Source organism: Nesoenas mayeri (genome assembly GCF_963082525.1).
Source record: "Nesoenas mayeri genome assembly, chromosome: 5".
Classification (NCBI taxonomy): domain Eukaryota; kingdom Metazoa; phylum Chordata; class Aves; order Columbiformes; family Columbidae; genus Nesoenas; species Nesoenas mayeri.
This window is the reverse complement of record NC_137548.1, coordinates 12,572,527-12,586,775: the sequence shown is the minus strand read 5'-3', so window position 1 is coordinate 12,586,775 and position 14,249 is coordinate 12,572,527.

Sequence of the window (14,249 nt, the reverse complement as noted above, 5' to 3'; positions counted from 1 at the left end):
CTGCAGCTGTTGGGCTATGGCAGCTCCTTCTCTAACCTGTTCCTGACATGGTGCAGTTTCATCCCACCCCTCTCATGGAGCAACTTCACCAGTTCAAGCCAAAGAAGAAGCTTTGAGTAACAGACAGTAAAACTTTGGGCATCAAAGTGCAACACAGGCACAACAGCAACAGGCAAAACAGACTGACAATTTCTTAAAGCATTCTATCCAAGAGCAGTAAATTACTATAAAAAAGCTCTGAAGCACTCCATCAGCAAAAGGTTCAGAGATAAAATAAACACTGTAAACACAATACAGCCTTTCAGAGTAGGAGAAAGACTGAGGGAGGAGGAACAGTACAGCCTTTGCTGTTTTGACTGGCATCACTGCTTGTCTCGCTCTGACAGGTTTCCAGGTTAAGGTTTTGTTTTGAGTCAGTGATTTCCCTTTGAACAGTGGCAACTGTTACCATTGTTACCCTGTTACACTGAATATAAAACAAAATTTCCACCAGCAGCTTTCCCACCATATGTTTATTCTAGAAGGCAGCAGGCATCTAGGATTTGGTAGCAATCACAGCTAGGAAACGTTTGCAGGACCTGTCTCAACAAATTAATTACCTCAATCATAGTAATATCATAAAGAAGACACTGAATTCGCAACTGTAGTCCATGAGATCTAACTTATGAAATCTATGAATGTCAGGGTGTTTTTTTCTTTAATTGAAATGATATTATTTAAAGAATCATCCCTCTCAAGTGTAAAGCATATACTTGAAGTATTAGTCCTCAAATGCTGATGAGCATATTTTAACTGCAAAATTATTTAACACATTTTCTTTTAATACTTTCTGCTTTATCTCCACAATAAACCTAGCCACCTTTTTCCTGGTGAAAGCAGTTTCACATTAAAAAGTGACATGATGGGCTTAAAACAATGTTTCATAAGGGTTTTTTATTACCACAGCTTTAATTATGAAGGCAATTTTAATTACTCCAAAACTATAATGATTTCACAATTACTTATGGAAAACATTTTATAGTGAGGTGATATGACTCCTATTTACCTACAATATAGTTTTTACTTCCTAATCCTTCAAATATGATGAACTAGATATACTGAAATCATTGAAGTCTCTCTTTATGAGAAAACCTTTACAGTTAAATCAGGTTATTGCTACAGTTCTTAGTAGTTCAATAAAGTAGTTCAATAAATAATGAGTATTCCCTCTTTGCCTAAATTCCTAGAATGAACAGCAAAGTACCAGTGAGCTCTAACTCCTAGACAGATTTACTTAAATATTGGGCAAAATAGCTAGAAGTTACCAGAAGTGGTGGAGAACACACTACCCATATGGTCTCCTGGACTTTAAAAAGCTGACGTCTGATGTAATGTTACAGGCATCAGATGATAGTTTATTAATAACAGCTTGTATTTTTGAAAGAACCTAGAAGAGTTAGACTTCCAAATCCAACTGCCCTTTAAAGTGAAATTCTTTTTAAATCCCATAGGTTCTTTTGAAATCCCAGACATCATTAAAAAATAGGAGAGGATAAAGATACATTATTTTGACCTTAAAAGGAATCTACTGTCAATAATGCTAGCTGTTTGATATTGGACTAATGAACTATTTTTTAATGAATGACAATGCACGGTCTTCTCCAATTCTAGAAATTAGCTAACATTCACATTCACCTTCTTGTAGGTAAACTAAACCTCTTATATCAAAATAATATAGCTTTGTTTATTTATTTTTCTGCAGGTAGTTAGTCACTTTTGACTTGTTTAGCTGTAATTCATTATTTGAACATTAATAGGAAGAATTTTTATATATGTGAGATTCATATAATGCTGAGATTAAGAGACTGCAATGTGAAGAAAGCAGATGTTTTGGAAGGTAAGACAAACGAGGCAAGGAAGAAGGAGTTGAGCCTTTCATGAAATATAGATGTAGGATATTGTTAAAAAATAAATAAATTTTTTTTAAACATTATAATTGGCCAAAATTCTTTGTTACAGCAATGGATCTGCCGCCGTACTGTTTACCTGTCCTTGTTTAAACAAGTAATTGGTCATTTTTGAGTGCCAAGTGATTTCTCTGGGCATGGAAGCTGTTGCCTTTGGTGTTTCAACTGAAGGGAACTAGCTATTAAGAAAATGACTAGGAAAACAGATTAAAAAAATAAATGAAAAGATTGTATCAGAAAGGGGACAGTCTACACATTGCATGGAAAATCATACAAGGTAGGAACTCTTTTTTCCATATTTACCTTCCCTCCTCTCAACCTATTTGTTTTCAAGCTCCCAGAGTACATCAGGGAAAGCAACACAGAAAAAAAGAAAAGAGAGGAAAAAAAAAAAAAAAAAGAGGATGTAAGAGAGGAAGAACACGTAATAGATGTTAAGATATGCACAGAAAAACATGCAAGTGAAAAACACACAAATTATACTCAAGGCTTTAGAGCTGTTTTCTTTTGCTGACTTGTGCTGAAGACTAACAAGCTTTTAATTACATCACGTGCAATTAAAGCATGTTACCTTTTCAGTTTCTGAACAGCTGATATGGTGAAGCAAGTTGTTGGAAAATATGGTTAAAGATGTTTGGAGTGAAGTATTTGTATCTTTTCACTTAATAATATTCAGTTAAATAGAATCTGACAGTTTTCTTATTAAAACTACGAAGTGATGTAGGAGATCCTTCCTCAAGAACTCCTCAAATGTAAAATAAACAGTACGTAAAGAGGACACACTTCGCTCTCTCAACAAAATGTTCCCATCTTCTGGCTGAAACAAGGAAGCTCTATAAAGTTAGTTACATGTCCCAGTAATCAAGGGAAGCATTTGGAAAATAACCCTGCCAACTGAAACGGCAGGAGTTCTTTTGGCAAGTGTGTCAACACAGTGTCACTTTGGCCAACCAAGTGGGCTATTGGAACAGACAAAAAAAGTATAGTTGTTGAAACTGTCCGTGAATAGATAGCGCCAAATTTTCCAAGGGCAGAAACCCTCTTCAAGCAGACAAAAGAATCAGCATGAATCATACACCTGTATTTGCCAAAATGCCAGATGCAAATGTCTGAGGGTAAGTGGATGGGAAGAAAAACAAAAAACAAACCAGTGGAAAATGTCCAGTCCCTGCTTTTTTCACAGAAAGAAGTATAAGAGGAATGTTATGTTCTCCAGTGTTCTGGAGGTCAAAACTTCCAAATGCACAAGAAGCAAAATTCTGTGCAAATGTCATCCATGATATGAACTCTCAGCTTAGATCTGCACTGGCAGTTTGCACATAAGGAAATCTAATCTCTGTGTTCCATGGTAATAGTTGCACTTTTAAATCTGAGCACAAATTTTTGTATGAACAAACCAATCAATAAAGACAGAGAGTCAAAAGTAACCATAAAGTGCCAGAATCTTCTATGGCAGAATTCTTCTAAAAGCTGATTGCCTACTGCTAACACTGGGGAGAAGTAACATCTATTGAAGCCAGCAACCCTTCTTCTTGGGAGGGCTCCCATCCAAATATTATAGATAATTGGGATAGTAAAGTCTCTGGAGACTTGCCCAAATTTAGGGCGTGAAACTAAACATGACCTTAATCTTTTATTTCAAATTTATTCCTACTTTGGTGGACCTCCTATACCTTCCTGAGCCCCTCAAATGAAATCGAGAATTGTTGACTAAGTCAGAAGACGTCTGGCAGATCTAACAGAGTGCACTGATGGTGTCCAATGACATGTGCTCTGCAGAGAAGCATTACCTAGCTCTGTTCAGAATGAGCCAGCTGTTCAGTCAGCTGGAATAAGCAGTCAGAGGTGTCTTAAGAAATCAGAAATACAACATATACATATTGCCCTCAGATGAATCAAAAATGGTCTTTCCTGGCAAAAAGCCAGGCATCCAAAGAAAAAGGATAGCCAGCTGAAGATTGTATGTCTCTCTAGAAGTATTTCCGTAGGGACATTTCTTTGGATCAGGATGATGGGAAGGAGATTTGTCAGCATAAACTCTACATCCACAAGCAGCTTTCTGAGAAGTGGCAGCCAAAATGGCTTTGTGGCTTGCATGAGATTTACATTGAATAACTCTGCTGCCAAATCAAGATTCTTGACTTTGTACAGTCTCTACAGGGGCTGTTTCTTGAACTGGCAAGAATCAGTTCCTTACATCCTCTTATGGTAAATGACAATACCTCTACAAATAATTTAATGTCTTGCTAGAGGAGAATAAATGTCAGTGTTACCATTCAGGCCTGACAATTATTATAAATAAAATAATATAATAAAATAAATATACAAGGAAGTATTGGGAAAAAATAGTCACTTAAAATGGCCTCTACCTGAGTGCCTGAGGGACTGATTTTGCAAGGTTCAAACTGGCATAACCATTCAGAAGAGCTTTAAACTAAGAGGCCCAAGGAAGAAGACTGGAAGAGTCACATTCAACTCTCCAAACCTGATTTTATTACACACACAAAAGAAAAGTAGTTTAAAGGTTTCAGTAAAAAAGAAAAAAAAACTCTGCAGAAGCAGCAAAGAGAGAAGTATAAGCAGAGAATACAGGAGTAGTCATGGAGACAGTTCAGTTAGTGAAAGGATTATACATGATCAAGTTGAGGTGGGTGAGGTAAGAAAGAGGCAACTTAGCTGTTTGCAAACCAATGAAAAGTAGCAAGGTTACAAACCAGAGGAAGTGGAACCAACAGAGCAGGACATGAAATCAAATAGTAGAACCATAAAAAGACATTGTGGAGTATCAGTCAAGATTAGAACGTAATGTACTCCTGAAATAAAATCAGGAGTAGAATACTGCCACAGTTTAATGAAGACCACTTCTGCAAGTGAAAATTTGCAGTAACATGGATAAAACTGAAGTTTTTTAGGTCAAAATCAATTTTTATGAAGGGCTGTAATTGAACTGGGTCGGAAGTTTGCCATTACCTCACATGGGTCAAATTTGAACCTAGATGAGGACCTCATTAATATTTTGTTGAAAAGAAAATTGTATCACTGTGTGGACATACAAACTTTTTAGACATGGACTGGAAAAAAACATGCTACCAAATACGGTAGTACTCATTTATTCCTGAATGTGATAGTCAACATATTTCTTTACCAAGTGTACTCTGACTAATAAGCTCTATTATTAAAAAAAATGGTTCTGGTCAGCTGAAAATGACAGATCAAGTAAAAGACCTGGGCATAGAACTTAATCACAAGATTACTGAGTCACCAGTACAATGATAAAGTGCACTATGATCCTAGTCAGCAGCAAAAGTAAAATTTTTCCTATAGAAATAGGAATGTATTAATATCATTATACAAGGTAACAATGAACTGTGGACAGTGCTCTGTGTTATGCTGTGTGCAAAGATGAACTCAGACCAGAACTGGTAGAAAGAAGTCATACTTATAGATAACTGAGGGTCAACTATCGGAGGAGAGACAAAAATGGAAACACAGAAAAAACGTGGTTGCTCTCTATGAATTGTGGTAGTATGAGGTAAGAACTGGAGGACTAAATAGAGGATCATGTTGGGAGAGGAATAAAGTGGTCTGAATTTATTTAGGAAAGAAAAATATGTTTCCTTACAATCACCCGTATAAAGTCTTGAAGCAGCTTCCTGAAAGAAGTGCAGGAGCAAAAATTAATTCACTGGCTAATGATAACAGGATAGGAATGGGATTGTATGGTGCAGTTTATCCTCAGTGCAGAAGACTGAAGATAGTGATCCAGTAAAACCCTTCCCTTTTTCAGTTTCCACATATAATCATTATACATGTCTGAGATGCAGCTTTTCAGCAATAGATACCAAACTATTCAAACAGGATAATTAACTTGAGTGAAATTTAGCATATACTTAACTCTTAGATCTCTACATGCTTCACAAAGCTGTACTGATTTATATCAGTGTAAGATACTGTTTCATATGTTGGAGTGATTTGGTTTGGTTTTTTTGTACTGTATTTAATAATATTCAAAACACCTACACTACAGAAAATGTGAGAATGTGAACCATACAAATGTAGTACCAAGTAATATCGAACAGAACTGGTTTTTCATGATGCAAATTACATTTTTTAGTCCATTCTTTCTTTCTTCCTCCCATCCTCTGTTTAAAACATGAACATTAAATTTTAAAAAATGGTCACATTTATAAAGCAGAGATGGAAATGACTGTTTGCTTTAACATATATAGTTTAAGTGCTGTTTAAAAGGTAATAGCAAACTACATATTATGTGCTTCTTTCTTCTCTTTCTCAAAGCCAAGTCCAATACTTGATGCAACTCTGTATGTGGGTAAAGTTTTCTTTTAGATCTTATTGTCACAAAATGTTACAAAATTTAAAAACACTAAAGACTTCTTTGTGTTACCTATGGTGGACCTGTGAAATGCACCGCTGCTAGTTCTCACTGAGTCAGTGGACTTCTAAAAGGAATTAATCATTTTATGACCACTGATCATTTCTGTATGTATGTAAGACTCAGCATCAAAATGGCATTTTTCAGGAAATAAGTTAACTGTTTGTGAGTATGGGGTCAGAAAGGAATTTCTTCACAATTTCAGCTATTCATTTTATCACATAGGCGTGGGGATATTTCAGCTTTCCCTGACTGTAGTGATAGTAGTCCTTCCACATGGAATATGAGTCCTCCTTTCTAGTCCATATATTAGGACTAAAATCAGTAAATTATGTAAAACTGACATAACCATAAGAAAACTCAAGCTTGAGTTCACAGAGAAATAGGAAAGATATTCTTTAAAATTCAAGTAGCTATTTGTATAATATTTTCATTAGTAATATACAAAATTTTACAAAATAATGACATTTCATGACTAGTGCTAGAATCTCAGTGCTTGCCTCTATGCCCTTCTGACTTCAGTTAAAATAAAAATTGTCATCTTGATATCAACTTCCTCTCAACCTTACAAAAAAAAAATAGCTTGACCATTCTAGGTAATGAGGGGAGCTACAAGGCTTGTGTAACTCATTCAGAAAGAGTTAATATGGAATTTGCACAGTATATGTGTATTTCTGCATTTATACTAAATAGGCACATGAGATACACAGTTGGATAGGAAGGAATGAGGAAGGAAAAAATGTGCATAAATTGATTACACTTTCCACTTCCAGGTATCTACACTTTTAAGGTCCATTCCTGAGACTTTAAGTATCTGTAATCCACATCTCTCAAACCACTACAACTATCATACCTAACTTCAGACTGCACTTCAAAGCACATCAAATCACAAAGACAACAACTAGAGGGCACATATAACTTTCCCTGAAAAATCAAGCTTTGGGCATTCAGGTTGCTTCTCATTGTAGTCACGGAAAAGTATAAGTTTAGAAGATAAGTCACAGGAAATGTACTCAACAGCATTATTCCTCATTTCACCAGTACATTAATACATCAGACCCTCACTGCCAAGGACAGTTTTGATTTATCTGCCTGTGTTGGGCTCATCAGCAAACATTTTGTAGTGTTTTTGTCTGGCAGGGCATCTAAGACAATATGGAAAACTATGTAAGATCAGATCCACCAAAATCAAAATGTATAACCTACCTGACTAAAAACTAAGCTTGTTTTCATGATTACAGCAAGTCTACTGTGATACAAGTCCTAATATTTTGAGATGCTTGTACTGTAACAAGTGATTTAAAGCATTTTCAAATTGGAATCATGGGTAGATTTTTTGCAGTACAGCTGTCCATCTGGAAATTTCAGACTTTGTTTAGCTATTTTCACAGGAATTTTGACACATCAGACACTTAGGGTTGCAGAAAATTACAATGTGCATTTTGACTACACACTGCCTAGGTAAACACTTGTCAAATGAGGAATACTGAAATCAAAACAAGCTTGTGTGTGTGTCTCTCCATAAGTTACAATCTTCTTGGCTACTGGACCATATTTTAGTTACTGCTTCAATACTGTTCAATAAGAAAGGCAGCACTCAGAGTATTCCCAGTCCTGTGCCATGAAGAGTTGCATTTTGAATGTCATTATATTTATATAACAATAATAATCTTTCTACCCTATCTAAAAATAGAAGGAGCAACTGTTAGAGCATCTTCACTGGTAATCATCACATTGGGGATGACAGTAGACTGGGCTCACTGTGAAATGATTCAAGCAAAGTGCTTGGAAAGAGATTTAGTTGGATACCAGAGAATGTAGCAGAACTGAGCTGTGGGCTAAGAAAAAAAAGCCTTTAGGCATCTATATACACTGGGTTCAGCTTAGAAGTCAAGGTTCAAGTTGAGAAACAAATGAGTTCTCACGAAATATCCACCCAAACAATTGGAAATCCCTTGTGACCATCTGTTCCCACTATCTTAGATTTACACAATGCATACTAAAGAACCAAAGAGGAATTTAAAAGCAATCAAAAGCCAGAACAGTAGGAGAAAGTTTGGATCCCAACCTGCCTGAACTTGGAAAGGCTTCACACACCATACTTTTCAGCTTGAGCCCATCTGCAGTTTTAAGTGTGCTTGTCAATTTAAATTAGATCTTTATAAGTAAAAATAAAAAATTATTTTACCACTAACTCTTGAAGTGTTATCTTAACAGCTGGGTAAAACATTTGTACTGAAATTCAGACCCATACAAATGGCCCCAGCATTCCAGGCCACACAGGTTTATGAACCCAAGCCCAGTCAAATGAAATCTGCAATGTAGTTGTCCATAAACACAACAATATCCAAAATTTCCCTCCTCCACCCACCTCTCTTAATACATGCTTCAAATTCCTTTTCTTCTGCCTTCTCTAATCCTCTCAATCACTTCACACTTCACAAAGTCAACTAATGTAAATGGAGATCTGAAATGTAGTGAAGACAGAGGACAAGATAATACAGTGTTAGTTTGATTCCCTTCCAAGACCTGAAAACCAAGAATAAAGGTTCTTTTACCCTGTGGAAACTAACAGTTTTCAGGATTAAAACAAGCCTAAACAGCAGCCTTTACCAACCATGGGTATGAAACAGACTTCACATATATTTATCCATATTTATTTTTCAGGTTGACAAAATGTATGCATCACAGTTCTCTGAGAACTTTGCAAAATGTATCACACCACAAAGAGCAGCCATCAGAGAATGACCAGGACAGCAAAAGGAGTAAACCAACCTAAAAAAAAAAAAAGTACTCTGTACATTATTTGCTGGAAAATGTAGCTGGGGTGATAGCAGAGAGGGACATATAAGCCTTGAAAATATTTGAATACTTTGTTTGAATATTTTTTTCAACAAAATGATTTGGTTTTTCTTTTCAAAATATTTTTTTCTTCTAAAATGTGTCTAAATTTAATAATTCGATGTTAAAGAGGGGATTAAAAAAAGTATAATAAATTTAAAATTTTGGTACATAAAATGTGTAATTTAAGCAGAAACATTGTTTTATCTGCATTGCATTTGGATTTTTCATTACAGTAGGATAAACAAAATTTTTTCACTTTGAGTCAATTTGAAATATTTTTTAAAATATTTAGTTCAGCAAGTAAAGTAAAAAATTAATTATTTATACATACCTAATGGCAATTTTTTCACTGGAAAGTGGCTGGAACTTTATACCAAGTACAAATAAAGTCTTATTTGTTTATTTAAATACACATTAAAATTCAGTAAGTTACTGAGTTCAAGTAGATACATAAACAATAGAACTGAGACTAACTTCTGACTTTGTATGTCTTAGGAAGTATGATTCTCCCTACATGTGACATTCACACATATTTTCCAGCTCACATATGCATGTGCATATCAGGTTGCCTATACACCTATGCATCGCCTTACAACCCTATTTGAACCCTATCTGATCCTATCAGGTCAGATAGGAATGCAAGTGTTAATGAAGTTATGAATTTATATCATATTGCCACTCATTAACACCATCTTTCAGCCTTCTCTTTAGTCTGTGGGCTTCTGCATTTTTTCATTAGTTCACTGTAGCCTGATGGCAGACAAAACTTACTAAAACATAACAGAATAATCTTTTTCCTGTCTAATGATTGGCACTGAAAGGAACATTTAAGTTCTGGAAACTCTTAAGGTCTTCTTCATAAAGCTGATGAGCTGCTCAAAATTCTTCAGACACATTTGTAAAATTACCTAGGCAAGTGTGATCCTAGCCAAAACCAAGGTTAACTAAAAACAGAAAAAATGGAATCCAAAGAAACAGTTTCCTGAATAGCAGTGAATTTAACACTTCAGTGAACCAGGATTTCTACGATGGCACACGGCAGAGGTGGGATCAGAAACGTAACTTCAGGTAGTTCCCAAAATAAGTGTACCTAATACACGTCACACCTTTCATTCTCAACTGAAAACACATTCAAGAACTCACATTGCTAATAAAATATCACAGTCACAAAATTCTTGCTGTTTATTCTAAATACTTTTAATGATATACAAAGTAAAACCCAGTATCAGATTTCAGAAGAGCATATCCCTCATATTGCAACATTCACACAATGCAGATAGTTAAATTACTTTGTGTTCTGTCTTTAAACTTAATAAATCATTAACAATAATCAAAAAAAAAAAAAAGTTAATTTACATTACTGCACACATCACCGGAACAACTGACATAAAAGCTTTCATCACATTAGAGTTTCTGTTTCTTTCCAGTTTCATTATTTCTCCTAGTAAAAGGCATTAGCTCTCTATACAAAATTTTGCCCTACCATTGCTTGCTTAAATACCTCAGAGACATCAAAAGTTCAAAGTATCTTCTACATATAGGCTCAGTAGTTTTTACTACTGTAAGTCCCATGTATAGATAAAAGAGAAGTGAAAGATTAAATCACTAACCTTACTAATCACGCCAAAGACTGTATGCAATAGAAACATCCAGAGATCCTGACTTTACAGCACAGTAAGATTTTCAAGGCCGTGTCTTATAAGGTCACTGGTGCTGAGCTGAGCCAGCTCTGTGTCATCTCCCTGATATTTCCTGAACTGGATGATATCTGCCCACAGCAGGAAAGTGAAGGTCAACGTCCTCTACTGCAGATGTGCTGGAGAACGGCTGGATTTTGAAGACAGACACGCCATGTTCAGTCTCCAATGGAAAGTTAGAGAATAAGCTGTTTCTGGACCCAACATTTCTCAGACTGTGGGAAATGGGAAGGAAGTCTATACAATAGAATACATCCGTGGTAAATGAAACAAAGTTATACAGCTTAAAATACTATTCTTGAGTATCCCTCATGTAGTCATTGCCTCCATGTGTTTAAATAAGCAGATATATTGAATTCTATATCTTTTGCTGTACATGGTTTCATCAAAGTGAGTCCGTTATAACTATTTTCACTGGAGTTAGACACAGGCTGGATAGTTTCCAGTACAGTCTTATTCTTTGTCATCTTTCTTATTCTTAGCTCTGAAATTAAGGCCTTGTTTTAATAAGTGAAGAAGATACAAGATACATTAATTCCACAATCCAAGAGGTTTAGGGTTTTTTTAGGTACAGTCACACTGGGCTGAGTCTTTGTTTACAGAACGGTTAAGGTTTCTACTTATTAAAAGAGATCAAATATATACTGAACTGCACTTTATTCATTGCAGAAATCAGCTTCAGAGATTTGTTATGAAGCTGTAAAACACAGCACCAAGTAGAACCACAGATTCCAAAACTCTGTCAGAGAACCCCTTGGGCACTTAAGGAGAGATTAAATCTACAGATTATTCAGGACAAAATAACTTGGCTTGCTTTTTGGCACCAGTAAAAAAAATATCACCATTTCTAAGACCTCAGTTTCAGTTTGCTCCTGATTTCCCAAACATCTCAAATTCGCACTGCTGGAATTCCTTCCAGTTTTTGTTGAAGAGCCTTCTTTACAGAAATATCACAAAATTATCTGATGGCAAAAACGGATATTTTCTAAACCCACATCTTAACTATCTAATCCCTGCATTTAAGTCTTCGTCTTCATTTCAGTCATAACTGAAGGCTCCAAATCTGATTTAGGGAAGTTAGGGGATATAGTCCCTTGGTTTAAACAAGGAGTAGACAGAACAGCAACAATATTGTACGCTAACCTTCTGCAACACAGTTTCAGGCTCTGTAAAGGTGTGCCTATAATCTACTGAGACAAGAATAAAGAAAACACCAGACCGCTTCCTCCTTCTAGGGAATGCAACACAGACTGGCAAAGAAAGATCCGTGCAGTCTCTGCAGGAAGTGAAGGACTTTAGAAGGCAGAAATCTAGGTTGAAGATACACATCTGTACCCTCAACTTCATAACTTCTTTCACTCATCCCTAAGTAAGATTAAGGATCAGGGCTGTCATTTCATGCCAGCCTGCCAAAACATCCAATAAAATACACTATCCAGCAGGAATAGTCCAAAACATATTTTCAAACAGAACTGCTCCATACAAATGAACATCTGTAATTCACTGTGGCAACAAGACTGCATAATCTCATGCACCTAACACCACTGCACTGCAATTTTGAAGCAATATAAATTCATGCTTCAACCAAAATATGTGGTCTTTGTTACTTTTTCATTCCACTCCCTCATGCCCACATTAACTTTCCATTTTTCTAGTTATTACTTTTTACTTGGCAAATTTTCCTCATCTGACAACTTTTGCACCTACGTGAACACCCACACAATCACAAGGGAGGAGTATGGAAAGGGCAGCTCACCCCTTTTGGCAATAGTACAGATTGTTTAGGCAACCACAACCTCTTTTCCTCAGTGATCGGCATCATTGGCAATAACCCATAACGGTATTTGCAATGATGCAGTGGCAGAAACACTAATCTGTGCTTGCACTTGAGTGGAAGTGTGAGCCTAATATATTGGCGCTGATTGGTGCTGCAGCAGGCAAAAACTCAAAGACTGTAAACCTTATTTTAATTTTAAAATTTCATTATAGAACAGCTGTACTTCTAGATACTTTTGTACTCTTTTGCTTGTCAGGAATGTGAAAAAAAGCAGTGCTAGAAAGAAAATGGGGATTTTTCATTATGGAAAGTATTGCCTTTCCTTCAGAAAAGCCAACTATTCAACCTTTTTGAAATTTGGTAAGAGAAAACCAAACAATTTTTGGCCAAAGCCACATAAAAATAGTTTGGGGGTTTCCCACAAAAAGCCCTGCAAGCTTCTAAGAAATGTAGATACTATCTGGAAGTACATTCAAAAAAACCCTTTTTCCCATTCAAATAAAGATTCAGGCTGAAAGGTCATTTTGGGTAATCTCCTCCTCCTTATTTCATCAATTATGTTATTGAATCTAATTTCAACAGAAGGAAGTCTCTCAGCCTGGCACAGGAAAAAAACAGCCATTTTATTAGTGTCTGTTGTAGTGGGAACCTCTGAAAAACAAATCAACCCAGCACCACTGCTAAGGTTTGTTGCACATAAGGCCAACTGCTGATTATAAATTCTAACAATACTAAAATGTTCAATTCTATCTCCGATGAAGCTAAAACCAGGATAGAGGTACTTAAGAGAAAGATAGTGACAAATTTCAATTAAGTATCAAAACATCTTAAACTGACCAAGATGATTTATGAGCATGAAAGAATTTTACTCCAATTTGAAGAACTTCAGAAAATTTTAGTGTTAATTTTTTTCTGTAGTATTTGATGAACAAGAATAAAATGCATAATCATCTGTTATCTATGTGTGACAACATATCTAAACAGCTGACTATACAAATAAGGATTGTTCTATCATCCAAGAAAAACAGTAGCATATTTGACCAAAAGAGAATCTTTCTCACTTTGTTGTTCTCTATGTCTCAAACAGGTTTTAAATTCACAAAGAGGTATAAGATTTATATTCAGAGAAAAATGGAGAAGAAGAGAGAGAGACGTGGGGAAAAAAAAAAAAAAAAAGGCAAAACATATGCTCTTAAATAATGTACGTGCAGATAACAGAAAGTGAAGTGAAATTTCAGGAACAGTGCACTTAGAACCTATTATTTCACCTCCCGGTACCACAGATATAGGCAAAATCAGAGCATGTGAATTAGTTCACTTAAGTCTAAGATTCCTGATATTTTTCCAACACTCATTTCAGACTCATTTTGAAAAACACATCCAAGACAGATTTTTTTCTAGTGTTTGCCTGTATGGCACTCTTGCCTCTGCATAAGAATGCTGCACTGTTTTCAGATCCATTTCAATACTTTTCCCAGTGTTTCATTTCAAACTGAAGAAAAAAAGAATTCTGAAGGTGCACCCTTTTAAAGAAGAGAGTCACATCAGGTCACAATGATTTGGCTTAGACAGCTACATAAAACAGTGCAGTT